Source organism: Canis aureus, chromosome 7 (genome assembly GCF_053574225.1).
Source record: "Canis aureus isolate CA01 chromosome 7, VMU_Caureus_v.1.0, whole genome shotgun sequence".
NCBI classification, from domain to species: domain Eukaryota; kingdom Metazoa; phylum Chordata; class Mammalia; order Carnivora; family Canidae; genus Canis; species Canis aureus.
Window position 1 is genome coordinate 22,449,426 of NC_135617.1, and position 12,334 is coordinate 22,461,759.

The window sequence follows — 12,334 nt, forward strand, 5'->3', positions numbered from 1 at the left end:
AAAGTGTCCAGGCCACAGTGCAGAGAGGAAGGATACAGAATTCAGTTGTCACATTGAATTGTAGAGACAGAGATTACAGTTTGGAAAGGCCAAGGCAACTAGCACATGCAGGGCAAAGCAGCAAGGAGGAGAAGGCTGCACAGAACAAAGCGCTGCAAATCTGCAGAAGGGTTACTCCGAGGCTTTGGCCAAACACTGCTCTGTACATGTATGGGAGAACCTGCCTGAGGCCAGGGAAGGATATATCAAAAAAAAGAGTAATTAAAATAATATGTAGGGACACCTGGGTGGCTCAGCAGTTGACCATCTGCCTTCTGCTCAGGGCATGATCCTGGGATCCAGGATTGAGTCCCACATCGGGCTCCCTGTAAAGAGCCTGCTTCTCCCTCTGCCTGTGTCTCTGCTTTTCTCTCTCTCTCTCTCTCTCTGTGTCTCTCATGAATAAATAAATAAAATTTAAAAAAATAATAATATGTAGAACTTACACAAGGTTAGGAATAGTTCTTGTTGTTACCTACCAGAGTGTTAAGACATGGGGCATTGGGTAAATGCTTAGAAAGTATTTCCTTAGTAATGGAGCTAAATTAGCACAGGACCAAAGGCTGCTCAGGATCTGTCCTACAACAACTTAAAAAAAAAGCCTCAGAATGATCCAACTGAATCCATGTAACTTATCTGCATACTAGAACAAACACCATCACTATTTAGAGGAATTAATAAAATCCAACAACCAATAGTGTAAAATTCACAATGTATGTCATCAATCAAAATTCACACTGTCTGGCATCTAAAGAATAGTAATACTATTTGCATATTACTCTACATGCAAAGAAGCAGGAAAAATATGATCCATTACCAGAAAAGAAATCAATTAATAAAAACAGACACAGAAATCGCAGAGATGATAAAACTAGCAGACATAGATGTTAAAACTACTGTTATAAATACACTTGAAATGTTAGAGAGAGGAAAACATAAATATGATGAGAACAATAAAAGATATTTTTAAAGGACACAAGTAAAATTTCTAAAGATATAAAATGCAGTATCTGATATGAAAAATATACAGGATGGAGTTAGTGGCAGATCAGATACTGCAGTAGAAAATATCAATGAACTTGAAAGTATAGCAATGGGAACTCTTTGAAGATGAAGTTATAAAAAGAAGACAAAAAAAAACTTTAAAAATGAACACAGCATAAGGACATTTGGGACAAATATCAATCAATCAAAAGTGTGAAATGGAAGCTACAGGAGGCAGAAAATATTTGAAGAACTAATAGCTGAAAATTTCTTGAATTTGATAAAATCTCTAAGTCCACTGATCTAAGAACCTTAACAAACCTCAAGCATAGTCAGTCTAAGGATTTAAATGGAAAATCAACTGAAGAAAGATGAACATTTATTTAACATGGGGACTAAGAAATAAATTTGTAAGAAATATGTGAAGTCAGGTATATGAAAGGAAAAAAATCAGATTTGCCTCAATGTATAACAAAACAATACAGCAATGTCTACATGGTAAAATATTCCCCCCAAAAATGAGGGGAAGCTGTAGAAGATCATTCTAATTGTTATGACACAGAGAAAATATCCTTAATGAATAAAGTGTTTGTCTTCATTTGTGTTTTATAGAATCAGATCCTGAGACAAAAATCTATGTGAAAATAATTTCTTAGGAAGAGTTCTCAGGAGAAAAAAAAAATGGCAGAAGAGTGAGGCAGGAGGACAGGAATCCCGGCAAAGGTAAAAACATCCAGCAAATACCTGTAGAAGATAACCTTATCTCATTTGTGCAGGGGACTCTGGCCACAGTGCAGGTCACACTTCAGGGTTGTCCCCCACAATGATGAAGGAAGCTGCACTAGTTATATCCACACACTTGTTAGCCAGCCATTGGTTAAGGATACCACCTCCTACTCCCTCCTACATACCCAAGCCTCCTAGCACACAAGTAAAACTATTTCTGGAAGCCTGGATGCAGTCCATCTGTAAAGGCATACATGTAAAGGCTTTGGTTGTTGGGAGTTAAAGCATACTCAAAGCCAGTGTCTACAAAAATGGGAAATAAATCTAAGGGTATGCTGGTAGGGCATCAATGATTTCTGCTACAGTATTTTTTAAGCTAACTGAAAAATGACAGGATTCTTCTAGGAAAACAAGCAATACACAAAAAACAAATGGAAATAATCAATAAATCTAACAAAAGATCCTGGGGATCCCTGGGTGGCGCAGCGGTTTGGCGCCTGCCTTCGGCCTAGGGCGCAATCCTGGAGCCCGACGTGGGACTCGATGCCGGGACTCCAGGATCATATGCTGAGCCAAAAGTAGGTGCTTAACCTCTGAGCCAGCCAGGTGTCCCCAACTGCTAAATTTGAAAAGATTGATGATATTCTTATTGAACAAGAGAAGAGATGTTCTTATTGAATGCTAGTAGGAATATGGGTTAAGGTAAATTTAGAGCAGGTTAATCTAGAAACACACCTTAAATGATATACTCCAGCAAGGAGTCTGCTGGAGAGTCTCCCTCTCCTTCTCCCTCTACCTGCCCACCCAACCCTCTTCATCCTACCCCTCCCCACACTCACATGTGTGCTCTCTCTCTCACTCTATCTACACACAAACACACACACACACACACACATATAAAATAAATCAATCTTAAAAAAATACATCTATATCATAAAATTAATGCAGCTATTAAAGTGATGGTACCAATTTGGATTTGCTTTTTAAAAGTGGCATTAAAAGGCATTAGTCCTATCTTATATAAATACACAAACACACATACACATACACATTCACCCTGAGTTGCTTCTAGGATTGTTTCTGGCTTAACTACACTATGCCTAATCCACAACCATATTCTCAGTTGTTCCTGAAGTGACTATGCATCTTTGAAGGAAATTAGTCACTTTATTTAATTATAAGACAATTTGAAAATCATCCAAAATTATGTGATACAGAAATGTACTTATAATTAAATTAAAACTATTATTGTGTTAAGAAATTCAGAACATCCTTGAGTAACTAGTGATTCAGCAAAAATATTTCTCAGTAATCCCAAAATTTCTTCTGCTCCGTTTGAAGTCAAAGTTCTTCAGCAATTCTCTCATTTTTCTCCTGATTTTGATTGATTCTTTGGGCCCACAGCCACCGAACAGACAGCACACAATGGCAGAAAGCAAACTGCCTCTGCTAGGAGACAAGCTCACTGCTTGCTGAGACAGTCTGGAGCCTCCTTCCAATCCCGAGGACTAGGGTATTATGAAAACACACCAAAGAAGCAGACATTACATTTGTTCTTCCCTAAAATGATTGTCTGTCAGCTGCTTCAATCACACAGCCCTTATGACCTCCTCACTATCAGCACCTGAAATCTTTAGTTTAGCAAAGGCCCTTCTAAAATGAAACTGAGGATGTACTGAGCATGCCTGGACATAGATGGTGTCCAATTTTCTTGACCTACAATACGGTCCAAAGTATATATATGAATTCTTGGAGCAAGAGTGCCCCTCTTGATTTGTTTTGGATTTCTAATTATCCAAATTACCAGGTAATTTATACAAACTACTATCAAGTCAGACCTAGTCACACACTTCATGAAACTGGCTTAAGATATTTATCTCCTATTACATTTCTTTTTTCCTTAGTCAACCAGTATCACTTTAATTCTGAATTCTATAGTCCAACATATTCACTATTCAGCTATTTGTAGTCACAAATTTTGTAATTAAGCACTCTTTGTTTTCTTCTTCGTATACATGGTGTAGTATATAGTCTAATCTAGCATAGTATAGTGTAGAATGGAGTGGTGTGCTCTGGTATATATTGAATATTGAGACAGGAAAAATTCAGGGACAGATCTCAGTGGCAAAAGACATTGAAAAAAGAGATATCAGGCAGAGAAAGAAAAGAATATAGAGGCTTTGAAATGCTTGTAGAGGGGAGGCATTCCAAGTTACATATTTGGTCTTTGGAGCCCTTGTGATAGGCTCTTAAATCCAAATGCATAGTTTAATAGATCTTGTAAAAGCAATGACTCCTCCTTCTAAAAAAAAAAAAAAAACAAACAAACAAACAAAAAAAAAAAACGAAGAAGAAGCTTACCTAAAATTACTCAGCATTTACAACTAAAGCAAAACTCTGCCTAAAGTTAAACTTTAGCCATAATTTATTTTTTGCAATTTCTAGTACATTTAGAAAATAATAACGGGTGGCAACATTACAGAATTAGTACATTTCAATAAAATATGCAGCATCTCTTGAGACAAGAAATATTATGGTTCTTTGTATGAGTACCAGTGGAAAGACTTCCACTGTGGAGTCAGTTTTCCAGTTTATAATCTAGCTCTGGTGATATTTACTACATAGCTTTAAGCAAATAACTTAACCCCCCGTACCTCAGTATCTTGGTTGACCCATCTTGTAAGGATGCTGACCTCCCTGTAAGAATAGATCAGAGCTAACATTTATCAAGTATTTATTGTGTGTCAGAATCTGTTCTGTCAGCTTCAGATATTTTGATTCATTTAGTCATCACAATCAGTCAGCACCCATTTCACAGATAAGAAATAAGAGATACAGAGAGGTTAAATAACTTGCCCAAGTTCACACATGTAGTAAGTAGTGATCCCAGATTTAAACCCATGCTCGTGCTTTTATTCACTATAATTTCCTGCTTCTCTAGAGGGTAAAAATAGTGCATACCTCAAAGGGTTGCTATGAGAATTACAAAAGATGTTATTGGAAAAACAAGAGTTCAAATATGTACCTACTGTTATTGTTTTAAAACCAGACATCTTCCTGCCTCTAATAGCACATTCTCCACATATCTTTCAAGGCATTTTCAATGCAGCTCAGGACAGCTTATCATTTTAAAATACTACATCAATTTGAACAGTTTCAAAATGATCATTCATCCAAATATGTTTTAAGCCTAGTTGTCCCTTGTAACTTGCAGCAGGTACATGTAATAATCCATACAATACACATCGACAGAGTATCTAAATAGAATTTTCACAAATAGAATTAACTTGAAATGCATTTGGAGAGTTTAACATTTAAAGAAATCCCAAGATAAATGCTTTCTCAGAAAATAGTTCTTTTGAAGCAAGAATAATTTACCTCACCTGCCCATGTAAAAATATGCTTAGTCATCTTAGGGCAGAGCAAAACTAAGACGATGCCAAAAGACAAAGGTAGACAGATCCTGAGCTATTGGCTACCTAAGGACACAGAGCCACTATGAAAGAGTGATTGTGTCTCACTATCATAATCATTAAGAAAGCAGCCAGCCACCTCATCTGTGAAAGAGCCTAAACGAAAAGAAAAAAAACTGCCATTTAGCTAGTAGGCCAAAGCCATGTGCTTCTGCAAAATGTGAAAATGGAGGGGACTAGGAAAGGAAAGGACTAGATAAGTAAAGGGAAAACAATCCCTTGGTTTTGGTTTTGTCATTGTATCATATCATTGTGTTGTCGGCTGGCAAGTGTGAGGATTTCTTCTAAGGAGCTGTCTGAGCCTGGGAGATACTCAAAGGCACAAGAAGTATAATGCTGTCTCCTTCACAAAGGAGAAGATTGAAACACTGACCAGCATAACCAATAGGATTACTGAGCCAAAGTACCCATGGACAAGGAGCCAGAGAAAAGAAGCCAAGAAGGAAGTTTATGAGTCCCTGAACAAGGCCAATAAATCCTTCAGCACGTGGGTGTCAAGGCTTCAGTCTGTGCACCAGATGCAGCCTGATGGATGGGTTTATCTGTCCCAAAAGGCAAATAGAGACTGTTCTGCCTTTGGCCCCACGCATAGGTGAGACAGAGCTCTAGTGTTTTCTGGCCTTCTTCAAATGTATTACATGTGTCCCACTCAGTATTTCCATTTCTTTGCCTTCTAGTTTTAGCCTGAAAGAGCAACCTTAGATCCTCACTGTACAAGGAGTATGTTGACTGTCCTTAGACTGCCAGGACATTCTACTCATGAACTAAATCAAACATATATATATAGTATCTCCTTTTATTCAACTCACTTGAAAGAGTGGTATCTTCTCCTCCAGCTTTTGACAATATTCAGGGTCAATTCAGCACACTTTGGACCTTCTTCCAGTGTTCTTCATAATCTCTTTTAGAAGATAGCATTCATCAATTCAGACCTATGCAATATTAGGGTGTGGCGTAGGCACACTCCCTGTTTGGTCATTCATAGTTACAAATCAGGGTTGAATGCTGACCAAGAGGTCCCAGAAGCAAATTATTCACCTTTACTATAGGAGAAGCTTGGCCCACAAAGATGTATCTTTATGAGCTAGAAAGAGGACTAGGACTTTAGCTGTGCCTCCAAGGATGTGAAAGAGGGTCATATATGTGGTCTGGTGTTTAGAATTAGGGTAGAAGATACAGGGAGGTGTGCAAAGAGTACACTGCCTTGAGAAGCCAGAACTCCTAGGTTTGTGCAGTGTAAGTGCCTGACCTTAAGCTTTTGATTGCCAAGGCATGTATTTCAAAAATTATCCATCTTGGATAGCCATACTTCCAGGTATATGGCAAAGCAACTAGCAAACTTACTAGATAAGAAACCAGGTGGCCCCTGCCCATGAAGATCTCCTTATAGTAAGCCCTGGGTAGCCTAGATAATTGCCCACTTGAATGACCTTGCTTCTCCCTTCCCACTCTCTAATTCCTGCTTTTATGTTTTAAATTCCCTAACAAAAAATAAATAAATAAATAAATAAATTCCCTAACAGAGTGAACTCATGAAACAGACATCCTACTCCTGGACACTAATAAAAACAGAGCTCCAGGTCCTGCTCCTTCTCTTTTATATATCTGTACTTCGCTGTGACTTGGGCATGCAGTGTAACCTCCAGGGTTTGTGAGTAATAAATCCTGTTTTTCAAAATTTCCAAATGGTTGTTGCAGAGGTGTGTCCCGCAATCATAAGAACCACAATGGCCAATCCAGCCACAACTTGGTTTTGGTGGGGGAAATGTCTATGGGGCTTATCATAAGTAATACAAGCCCAGTTGAGTGCTCAGGCATTCCTAGCCAATAGTATCTCTATTGAGAGGCTGGGACCAACACAACACCTGGATAATCTGTTGCCAGAAATTTACTAGATAAAGTAGTGTTCTCATCAGACCACTCTATTCAGTCATCTTCCAAATAGACCAAACACCTTGCTGACCTTTGCACTTGTTAGTCCCTATTCCTGAAGTCCTCTTCTCTAAGACATTTACATTTTTTACTCCCTCTCTTAATCCATAACCCTGTTATATTTATCTCAAGAATGCAAGGATAGTTTATATAAAAAATAATTAGTGAAATATGCTATGTTGAGAAGTTAAAGTAGAAAACAACTAAATGATTGGTTCAACAGATACAATATTTTCTTCACAAAATTCACGATTTAAGATGGAGTTACTATAAAAATATAGTACTATTCTAATAGAAGGAAATTTCAGCCCAACTGGTAAATGGCATCAGTCAACAGTGCACAGCAATCGGTGACCAAATTAATATTGAGGTCAGACAAAAAACAAGAGAGCCTTCTATTCCAGTTTATATTCAACATTGTAGTAAATATACTGATGATGCAATAAGACAAGAACAAGTAATAAAAAGCATTAAAAACTGGGAAAGAAAACAAAAAATAATTGCGTATATGGAAAGTTCAAGAGGACTTACAAATAAACTATTAGAACTTTTAAGGAATAAATCATTCCTATAATCAATATAAACAAGGTAAAATTTTAAGTGGAAAAGGAGCCCTTCTATTTCTGATAGCATTCAAAACTTCTGGCTACTTCAAAATAAACCTAAGAAATGATATTTAAGAACATTATGGAAAAAATTATAAAAATATGAGGGAAATATGAGTGAAGCACATAAAATACAACATGAATAAATAGAGCACTATCACACAGAATGGATTAAAGACAATACTATAAAGATATCAGTTCTCAAATTAATCTATATAGTCAATGTAGTTCAATGTAATATGCCTACAGAATTCTTCATGGAACTTGACACACAAAAGGGCAAAATGTCAGGAATAGCTAAGATTTTTTAAAGAAACAAAGTGGGAAAACTATTTCGAACAGATATCAAGATGTATTTCAAAGCTATTATGCAATATGGTATTGGTGCAAATATATTCATGGTGATTAATAAAACAGAAAGAAGCCCTTTTGTATATGGCCATTTTTCATATGACAGAATTGGCATTATACATTTATGAAAAAAGTAAAACACGCTGCTCAAAAAAATTTGCTGAGATAATTGGTTATCTCTATGTGAAAAGAGAGAAACACACTCTACACCATAAACAATAACAAATCCCAGCTGAACTAAAGATCTATATATAAAAATCAACACTTTGATATTTTTCAAAGAAAACGTAGGCATATGCCTTTACCAAATTGCATTACAGCAGAATTTCCTAGACAAGGTGCCAAAAAGCCTAATCCATAAAGGAAACAACTGATATATTGAACTAATTATAAAATTCAAAACTTTTTCACAAAAGACAACATAACCAATGTTAAAAGATGAGTGACAAACTTGGAACAGATATTTGCAATCTCTAAAACCAGTAGATAATAACTACCTAACCATACTTAAAGAACTCTTTCAAAGCAGTAAGGAAAAGAAAACTCAGTAGAAAAATGGGCAAAGGATAGGAACAGAAGAGGAATCACAAATGGCCAATAAACATATGAAAAGGCTTTCAGCCCAATTGGTAATAAAATGTAAACAATGAGATGCCATTCACTCCCATTTCACACCCACCAGATTGGTAAAGATGCTAGAGTTGGCATGGATGTGGAGCAATGGAAATTCTCACACACTGACATTAGGAGCATGAATTGGCCCAACTGCTTGGAGAGCAATTTGGCAATATCAAGTAAATCTGTTGGTGTGCATACCCTATAAGCCAGGAATTCTTCTGAGTATTTATCTTGCGATATTTTTGTAGATCATATTCAGGCAATGAGTGCAAAAGTGTTCATCTTCTTATTGTTTGTACTTGTCGTTGGAAGAAGCAATTATCCATCAACAAGAGGATAAAATAAATATATTATGGCATATGTAGACAATAGTATATGTTACAGCAGTTGAATTGAGCAATGATATAGCACTTAAAATAATCTGTCAAATATATAAACTTCAAAATGTGTTAACGATAAGAGCAAATACATAGCATTTACAAAGTGCCTTGTGTTGTTCTAAGTGTCTTACATATTATCATTTAATTTATACATTTGATTCTCTTTTCATTTATATTTAATATTCACCCCAAGCCTAAGAGACTGCTACTATTATAGTCCCATTTAATGGATGAGGGAACTGAGGCATAGGAAGGTAAAGTGACTTACCCAAGGCCATACAGCTCATTGTTCATAAAGGAGTATTCCAATCCAGTCTAGCTCTTAACTTGGGTACTATATTACTTCTGGTTTTTCTTTAAACTGTAAAGTGTAACACCATTTACATTTATTTTTAAAACTGCAAAAAAAGTCCTATAACGTTCAAAAATACACAGATACGGTGTAGGATTATAAAACCATAAATCCTATTTATACTTATAATTTACAATCATAGCAAAACTTTATAAGACTTTATAACATAAATACTCCATTCTAAATGTTTTATTCTATCCTATACCCCTGATGCAAATCTCCCCCATGTAAAGAAACATGAGGTCATTGGCTGCAACTGAAGACCTCATGATGTACTTCCCGCTTCAGTTCACTCTGTAAGGCAGTGAACAGCTGTGGTCGGGTAAAGCAGTCACTTCCAGCCGCAGTGTCACCGCAGCCATAGTAGAGCAGTCTTTGATATGTCTGCGACTATAGCAGGAGTGTTTGAAGAGACTAAGAGTGGAGAGAGGTGGGGGTCAAGAAAGGGAAGCGAACACCACCCCTTCTCATATCCCGCTTCAATTCCACCTGTCCCAGCTTTAAATGGGTTTGTGCAGTCAAAACCACCAGTTTGGGCTTCACCACAGGTTCAGCCTACAATGTGGACACTTCAAAGACTTCAAAGGTAGGGGACACAGTACTGTATCTGGAGTGAAACCAAAAATGTGGGATTTAGCAAAGCTTTCGGAGGGTGGTTCAAGGGCTTCAAGTGATTTCCACTTAAATACACTGTAAGTGAGTGAACAAAAAAAGAATAAAAAAATAATAGGCCCGAGGAAGGAAAAAATCTCATTTTTCTTTTTTGTTAATGCTATAGAAATATCAATCCTGAGGGCTTGGTGAGATTTTTTTTAAAGCCTGATCCATGAAGCTGAGCCTGACTTTCAGCAGAAAAATTCAGGAGGCTCTACTTTTATGCTTTTCTACCAATTCCATTTTTAAATAATTGATAGGTATAAGAAAGGAAAATTTAATAGGAGACGACTCTATGCCAAGTTGTATGCTAGGTGCTTTCATCTGTGCTTTTTATCTCCTACTTGTACCAACTCTATAAAGTAGTATAATTGTGTCCCATTTACAAATGAGTAAACTGAGGCTTCAAGTAGCTAAAGCAACTTGCTCCAATATGGCACCAAATTGAATTCAGTCCAACATTTTTGAAACTGCAAAGTTCATGCCTTTCTATCACACCATGCAGCTTTATGATAATTGGATATGAAAATGACCTAACCTAAATAAGCCAAAATACAGCAATTACTCCTAGTTAAAAACACTAATTTTTAAATTTATATACAAACTAAAAATGCTTGTTGGATCCCCTCATAAATTCACTAGGGGTGGATATTATTTGATTTTGGTTTCCTGCTATATGCTTAGTGGTTTCATAAGGTTTTAACTAGTGCCCATCAGTAGTAATGGTGTGTGTTGCGATGGGGGCTCGGGGGCTCAGGGGCTCTGAGGCCATCCTCTGAAGGGTTTCTGGCTTCTAGCATTTGGATTTTAAACAATTAAGAACACTGGACATGGTTACAATAAGAGCCTTTCTAATTGAAAAATATAGGGTTTTTAAAACCAATTTCTCTACAAACTGCCCTGACAAAATGAATATTGTTTAATTTTCATTTTGAATTAAAGACCTGGAAACCTGAGTCATATAGAAGCTAATGATAAACTGAGCTGAGCAGAGGTTCCTCTGAGAGCCATAGCGATGTATTAAAACAAGAATTATTTTGTACACTGTGCTGTACTTCAACATTGGATCCTCAGCAGACTGCAAAATCACTTCCTAGATAATGAAATTATAAAAGAATTTTAATTTCATGTTGGAACTTGTATTACAAATTATTAGGAAAAGAAACAGGGGAGAACATAATTTCCAAGCAAATTCCTCCTACGGATCACCAAACTGGATGGACATTTTGCTGAGAAGAGTTGTGAAAAGTGTTATCAGAAGCAGCAGAAATACTTCAAGTTTTCAAAACGCAAATTCTGTTTAAGGGCAATGTGAATGTATTTAAATGTCAAGGATGGTTAAGGACTGTGATTCAATAGCACTGAAAGGGATCATTTTCAAAATAGGCTAGATGAATATCACACAATTTTGGGTACCATGGATGCCTTATTAAAAGGATACTTGACGGGATGAGCACTGGGTGTTATTCTGTATGTTGGTAAATTGAACACCAATAAAAATTATTTTATTAAAAAAAAAGGGGGGGGGCTATTTGACCAAGAATAAGGCAGTCTTCCCTCAGATTGACCACCTTGGCCTAAACAATCCTGAGATAACTTTCATGCATCTGTAAGGGGTTGACACTTAACAACCACATTCCATGGAGATTTTTAACAATCTCATCTCGCCTCAAAGCTGCTTCTCAAACTGTGGCTGATTTTTCTGTACAGACTTGAGATTTAGTCTACATGAAATAACTTCTATTAGTTTTTTTTTTAAAGATTTTATTTATTTATTCATGATAGTCACACAAAGAGAGAGAGAGAGGCAGAGACACAGGCAGAGAGAGAAGCAGGCTCCATGCACTGGAAGCCCAACATGGGATTCGATCTCGGGTCTCCAGGATCGCGCCCTGGGCCAAAGGCAGGCGCCAAACCGCTGCGCCACCCAGAGATCCCCAATAACTTCTATTATTAAAGCATACTCAGTTTCATGAGGCAAAAGGAATTTCCTCAAAAGCCTAAGCCAATACAAGCCAACTCTACATAAGAAGGGTATTCAGCAATTGCTTTCTAATGGTTAGACTCATCCCCATCCTTAGGGATTGGGATTCCTTTTGCTTCCACACCTCAATACCATTGCGGACAGTAGGTGTTCTCCTAGTGGTTTCCTCACACCAGAATGAGGTATGAAAGCCCCTTCTGGTAGGTAATCAGGATTTCTACTGCTGGCTGTAGAGA

At 37.1% G+C, this 12,334-nt stretch overlaps 1 long non-coding RNA gene across 7 annotated transcripts in view; it reads right to left on the minus strand.

Moving 5' to 3' along the window:
• The window catches only part of LOC144316785 (uncharacterized), a 292,783-nt gene that overhangs the window by 235,974 nt on the left and 44,475 nt on the right, over positions 1–12,334 (minus strand). For 4 of the 7 annotated variants that reach the window (XR_013382646.1, XR_013382641.1, XR_013382640.1 and 1 more), the window contains exon 3: positions 9,377–9,469. The exons of the other annotated variants lie outside the window; for them this stretch is intronic. This is a non-coding gene — a long non-coding RNA (uncharacterized LOC144316785). The remainder of the gene's footprint in view (positions 1–9,376; positions 9,470–12,334) is intronic. 7 annotated transcript variants of the gene reach the window in all.